The following is a 7,075-nucleotide window of genomic DNA, read 5'->3' as shown; positions in this document are numbered from 1 at the left end:
GGGCGCCCTGAGCTCCCCCAGGGCGACCATATTGATGCCCAACTTAGTGCGGACGCCCAGTCCACATGGGGAGTCCCGCAACAGTGGTCCCCGCCTCAAGCCGTCCACGGGCTCAAGCCTCCGAGTAGCCGGATTACAGGGTCACGCCACGGACCCCGGCGGAATATTATGGCTCGGGAAACCGTGAATACCGTCATGACCATTTTCATTCCGCCCACTTTCAGCGGTGGATTCAGGGGTATTGCCTGGCATTTATGCGTTTTTCACTTACCTCTGGACCACTAATATGTAATTCATCCTATAAGTCGAGTGTATGAATGGGTGGCAAATATGACAATTTTACGATGCTGACGTTGCCTACTTAACAAATAACATAAAATTTTTGTTTTATATAAATATTTGCGGTAACACAATAGTACATTTGGTGTATGTGTACGATGATTCGTCTTCATTCTAACTTCTTCTCTTGTAATATATGTTAGGAACGTGAATATGCAATGCTCAGATATATACAAGTATATGCTGGATCTGACTCATTTTGACCAGAACAAAAAGTTTCATTGGCAGTCAATAGATTCATGGTTGCGTAGGTATTTGCAAAAAAACATTTCACATCCAAAAAATCTTTGTAAAGAAATTTAAATTATGCTTTGTGAAGGATACAGTACATATTAAAATCGTTGTATTCTTGAGACATCTGGGGAATGCATAGTGACATTATTGTCACTCGTTGCATATTGTCAGATTTGTTGCACACAATACTTGTTATTTATGAAGGTTCAACTAGTGCGTATTAAGGGGCGAGTAGATCGAGGGAGGTCAATAATAATTCGTCTAGGTATTCGTATTTGTTTCTGGTTTCAAATAGTAGGCTGGCGCTAAAGTTTTTTAAAACATACACATGAAGATATTGATCAATATAAACTAAAGTCGGGCGGCATTCTGAGACAAGTTCACCCTTTGCTCGCTAGATGGCGCTAGTGAGTTTGTACATATGTTGCACTAAATATAGACATCCTTACAAGTTCTTCCATTTATTTTCTAATGTAATAGAACTTGAACAATGTTCTGGAATACTAGACCGCTTTATATGTTAACGATATGATTTCAAATGCCTACACACATTCACTTGAAATTACAAATTTTTCGTCGAAGGTCGTTTTCAATTGTGGGTTTCGAACTGCATCACCGTTGTATCGCTGATGCAAGCGCTTAGTATGGTCGAAAAACACAATTTTATCCTCATAACACTGAAGTTTATGCTTTTCTTTTCTTATAGAATGAAGGGAATTTATTTGCGACCAAAAATGTGGAACGCTTCACGATTTTGCGTGTCATCCTTGCGCAGGGGCCATGCTAATCTTCTCTGTATCGTTCCAATTTTAGTATATGTACCGCCGAAGCAGGTACGACAGATGAGTGGTCTGATGGCTAACGGACTTTGAGGTAGCTAATAATCGTCCTGGTTCCCAGTTTTTTTTTTTTTTTTTTTACACTTATCATTATGCTCAAGACCATACAATGGCCACGAATTCACTTCAGAATTAATTGACAAGCATTAGATAATCTGAGGACAAAACTGTGGATGGATGGAGACTGGTAAAATGTACAAATACTACAGTGTATCCCCTATCCAGTAGTTTCAGTCCTATGAATAATAATAATGGGCCACATTCAGCCATAATGACAAAAAAAAATACGCCACAGGTACTTTCCTCCCCTCCGACACTACCCTTTCTGACGCTCAAAATCTAAGAAATATGCAATGTAATCAAACCTAAGAAACTGGTAAGTCTCAAAAACTACGAATCAACTTGTAATTGAAGGACAACAGTTAAAAATGGCTTATTTACTCCCAAATTCACTAGCTGGCATATTTCAACGGATCTAAAAACAGCCAAACTCCAATTTATGGGGCACTTTTCGGTAAACTATAATTACGATTAATTTTGAAGGAAATGATGTTTTTCCATCGTATGAAGTGATGCTAAATTTTTTTCTATTTCAGGAAATAACTGCGATGCTCTTGTCTTAAAAATATATATTATCTTTTAACATGTTTCCCGATACTACATTTTAATTGATGTCAAATACATGAAATTATTTTTTTTTCTGATTCCGGTGGCTTATAGTTTTATTTGTAGTCTTCAGGCGAAAATGTTTAGATAGAAGATGATGTCGCAAGAGAAAGTCTTGGGCTCATTTCACATGTATCGACTTTTACGCCGTGCTCCATCCACGACACGACGTGCTCTCAAATACCCATTGGTGTCACGACCACGTATGAAAGTGTCCATAGACAACCATAGTTATTCACGAGAATGACGTCGTGTCGTTGACGGCGCGCGGCAAGTCGATCGTGTGAAACGAGACTGCCGGGTCCAAGATCTAAGAATATTTAGACCTTGGCCGGGTCCACACTTGTTGCATTTCCTCGTATCGTATTATCTTTGCGTAACACCTAGTGATACGATACGGTGCAACAGGGTATTGTACCCACTTGTTGCGTATCCGCCTGCTGTATACGGATACGCAACAAATGGGTACAATACCCTGTTGCACCGTATCGTATCACTAGGTGGTACGCAAAGATGATACGATACGTGGAAATGCAACAAGTGTGGACCCGGCTTTAGGGGTGGTAAAGGAGATACGTGAGTAGTACAGCGTAAACTAGGAACAGCAGAACTTAAAAGTGATGAACATTAGTTTTTAAATGAAAATTTGTCTCCTATCATACAAAAATAAACTGTAACTTTGGGCCAATTGAAATATCACTACAAGCGTTAGCACACTGGGCTATTTTTCCTCCAACTGTTAGAGCAGATTTGCTGCAAACAGCTTTCGGGAAAAAACCTGATATGCTGGAGTAAAATAATTACCCTCCAGCATATCAAATGACATTCTATGTACTTTTGTTGAAAAAAAAAAAAAAAAAAAAAAACATAATTATTTTACGGCGGATGAAACTCAGGAGGTGGGTGGTACCGCCGATTAATTGGAGATTGGAAGAAAAATTACGCAAATGTGAAAACGCCTTAAAGCTACCACCACACTAACTGCATTCAACTTATACATGCACATGCATGGAAAGATGAAGTAAATGAAGATTAGGACATCACATCTTGGCGATTCTTTCCATGTTCCGGGTTAACCGACACCATAATATATATATATATATATATATATGTATATGTATATATATATATATATATATGTATATATATATATATATATATATATAAACAAAAACAAATAAATAAAAATAATCTTCGTTTTTGCATTTATCGATTACATTTCTTTCAATGTTCCTTTTTCCCTCTCTTCGGATTCTCATGCGTTCACTTCTACTCCATTGTTGGAGCGTTTTTCTTTCCCGTATTTACACCCCCCCACCACCACCACCACAACCCCCACCGGTGCCGGTTTAGTATGTGGCCTATAATTTTTTTTTTTGTCTGGTATAGTATGTGGCCTACCTATTCAGCGCACCGAGGAACGCACCCAGCACTGCAGGTCAGGTTAAGTTAGGTTTAAATGAAAACATTTTAAAGTATTGTTGTTTTATTTTTTTTTTCCTGAGGTAGGACACATTCAAATAGGGTAGGCCACATAGTAAACCAGTTTCAATAAGGTAAGCCACATACTAAACCGGCACCCCCCACCTTAACGTTTTCGTCTTTTCTACAAAAAATTAAATCTCGGATTTTTCCACTACAATTTGCCACACATTTCCCAGACCAAGATAATATTTTAGGAAGATTTAATTTTTCTTAAATTCGTGAGTTTATTTAAATATATATATACCAAAGACTTTTCCACCATTACATGAGAGGTAGCCAAGTCAAAAGGCACGTACCTACTCCTACCCATTCCACTCCCCTCCACCCCTTACCTCCCTCTCATCTTAGCTCCTCATGGATGACGGTTCAAACTTGTATGCCGTCCACTGCTCTGGGTCAGAAGTGATGCAGCAAAACACAGTACATCCACAGCAAGGCTGCTTCACTTCATCGGCGACCGCCCCCCCCCCACACACGCACACTCTCCGTCCCCTCATGCAGAAAAAAAAGGGGGGGGGAGGGTAGAAATCCTTTCGGGCTGCGTAAAAATATGATTCACACAACCATTCCCTACCCATCTCCTCGGACCCTTCCCTTCCTTACATCACAGTATCATCTATACACACCTATTCTCCACTCATCCTTATCTCCTGCCTTCTCCCTTGCTCAATGGACATTCTCTTCTGCCTTTAAATGTAATATACAGAAGTACTGTCTACAAGTTTCTCTTCTCCTGTGGTTATTTTGCACACGCACACACACACACACACACACACAATAATAAACTTTTCCCAAAATTGTAAATTCTGTCTTTAGTTTTTCATATATATATATATATATTATATATATACACATATATATATCTATATATCTATATCTATATATATATATATATATAGCTTTCAATTGCGCTTCTAGCGATGCACGGTCACTTACTTTTTTCTGCTGAGTATATTTAGTATATAACCAATTACAGGTCCTCTTGTAAGTCGCAACACATATCTCGTATTTATGCGATCTCCTCTTCACTTTCACTTCCTTTCCTCTCCTCCCAATTCACTTCCCAATTGAAGTCATTCAGCCAGGGTTGTATTGTGACTTTCTTCAATAATTAATCAGCCCGAGATGGAAAAAAAAAAATGTCTGGACATTTTTGTTACATACATACATATACCAAAGGCTTTTCCCCCCTTACACGGGGGGTAGCCAAAAAGAAAAAGGCATAGAAACCACTCCCACCAATTCCATTTCCTATATATTCCCCTCCCCTTCACCCTCCCTCTTATCTTGGCACCTCCTGGATGACGGGTCATCCCTGCATCCTGTCCACTCCCCTGGGTCAGAAGCAGTATAGCAATTTTTTTATTTAATATATATTTTTTTATTCCATGACCTCATATTTAGAGGGGTATAAGCTACTACAAAATCACTTCTTTCTATTTGGTTATAATTCTTAGATACTGCCTCGGCCTCAACTTCTCTCAATGTCACGTTATTACAATTATATTTTTTGTTCCATCACCACCTCAACCCTTTTTATCTTTTCTACCACATTCCTACTGCTTGTTCTGTTTACCACTTCCCAATTAAATATAATAATTTGGTTCCACTAAACACTATAAATGGCCTTAATCTGTTTGCTTATATAAGGCATATCTCATCACATACGTCACAATTATTCCACAGCTGTCTACTCGGTGCCTACCATATCCAAACTGCACCCCCCCCCCAAAAAAAAAAAAAAAAAAAAAAACAACTATTTCTTGAACATGCCGATGATGTTGTCGAATGTACGTTGCCATTTTGTTCACTTGCAGTAATTCAGCGAAGGACTTCCAACTTTAAAAGTTAATTTTAAAACTATTTATTAACAGCTTTGACAGTTAATTTATTATTTCCAAGTCGAAATGTGATCTTACCGGGTACAAGTTATATAATATGTTAACTGCGTTTTAATATACGATTCCAGGTTCATTTTCTCTCAAATCATTGCTGAATACTGACCTGGCTGATAATAAACGATCTACATTATCACACATCACTTTTAACTTCCGATGTATAATTATGGACACTGTTATAGTAAACCTGTTTAACGCTACCAAGCACACATAATATTCTAAACCCTTCAGGTTGTAAGGAATTTATTTTCTGCACTCGTCGGCTGGCGGTGTAAAATATGTATCCACTATCAAACAAATTAATTGAGACAAGTTCAAATACTTGGTGTCGTGTGCATGTGTCGTGTGACAGCAGTCACGATAAATCAACATTACCACAAGACAGCGCCACCTCTGAACAGTGCGACAACTGCTGGCTTCGAACCTTGGCCTTGGAAGCGGCTCCGGATTTGTATTAAATTTGTACTAGATTGAAAACTACTATTTTGTTAGGTGGGTAAGTACACGTATATGTTGCAAAGCCTGTATGCGGACCCTTTTGAAAAGTTTGTCAGGTGCCGCTCAGCGACAGTGCCTTGACAGTATGTGTGTTGTCCATCCTTATCAAGGGGAGTGCTAACCTTCTCTCCTTTCATACAACACGTCAGACTTAGCTGCCTGACATCAAACATACCTTACTGTCGAGACACATGCAGAAACAACAGCTTACAATGTACGGGCGTGTTTTAACACTTATTCAACAATTTTGCACATTTCCGATTCACTTTTAAAAAATCAACTGCATAAGCAACATTCTGAACCAAGGTCTGATTTACTGCGATATTTCTGGCTAGTGTACGTCTTGCTACAGCCGTTGCACATGCAGTTCAGGACGGCATGTCTGCTAGTCCGCGGTCATGGCGGACTGCCCTTAGACCGCTTCCGCCTCAGCAGCAATCGATACTACAGTACCAAACGATGATACCTTAGCATACCTGGTTTGCTTGCTACATTATCGACACAACAGTTTCACCAACGACTGTGGTGACATTTTAAAACTGCTGCCCCTGGTGAGGCTCGAACTCACAACCCCGGCATGGCTTAGCAGCGACCACTGTCTATAAGTACCGTGCGCTAACCGATTGCGCCACAGGGGCTTGGTCAATGCGAGAGCAACCTGGGATAAAACCATGCACTCCACACTGGAACGTACACGCTACGTAGTGGGAAAACTTTGCATATACGTAGTCCTGGCCGCATTTAAAAGGAGGAGGGAGGACGGAAGAGGGGCTGGGAAACCCTATACGTGCCGACATTTCCAGGGCTTGCCGCTGACAATGGATGGGTAGTATGTTGGACAAAAGTGGGAAGGGAGAAGCCAGTGAACGTACTGGTACTCCAAAGCTAGTACTAGTACTGTGAACAACCAAGCTCTAGTAAGGATTACTGTAAGATACTGACATTACCAACAAGTGCATCCAAGAAAGCGAGGCTTCTGGCGTACCAGATTAATGTCGTCTGGTGACATTCAAGTTACCTCTCAAGGGTTACTGTCGCCTTTGGAATGTGTTTTGTCTAATGCCGAACTATTTTATTCAGCTTTAAAGTGACCTGTGGACGTTATATATAGATATA

At 39.8% G+C, this 7,075-nt stretch overlaps 3 non-coding genes across 3 annotated transcripts; all 3 read right to left on the bottom strand.

Annotated features, from left to right (window-relative positions):
- Positions 1 to 1,303: 1,303 nt before the first annotated feature.
- On the bottom strand, positions 1,304 to 1,410 carry LOC143038720 (U6 spliceosomal RNA). Its single transcript, XR_012967606.1, has one exon. It is a non-coding gene; the product is annotated as a U6 spliceosomal RNA (small nuclear RNA).
- Positions 1,411 to 5,999: 4,589 nt separating this feature from the next.
- On the bottom strand, positions 6,000 to 6,103 carry LOC143038718 (U6atac minor spliceosomal RNA). The gene has a single exon (XR_012967604.1). It is a non-coding gene; the product is annotated as a U6atac minor spliceosomal RNA (small nuclear RNA).
- Positions 6,104 to 6,502: 399 nt separating this feature from the next.
- Positions 6,503 to 6,597, bottom strand: TRNAI-UAU (transfer RNA isoleucine (anticodon UAU)). The gene is made up of 2 exons: positions 6,560 to 6,597; positions 6,503 to 6,538 (listed from the first exon to the last, which is right to left on the bottom strand). It is a non-coding gene; the product is annotated as a tRNA-Ile (tRNA).
- Between the last annotated feature and the right edge of the window lie 478 nt (positions 6,598 to 7,075).

The sequence above is a fragment of the Oratosquilla oratoria genome, chromosome 24 (assembly GCF_046742065.1).
Source record: "Oratosquilla oratoria isolate Oo_2021 chromosome 24, ASM4674206v1, whole genome shotgun sequence".
NCBI lineage: Eukaryota > Metazoa > Arthropoda > Malacostraca > Stomatopoda > Squillidae > Oratosquilla > Oratosquilla oratoria.
This window is presented reverse-complemented; position numbering and strand designations above follow the sequence as displayed.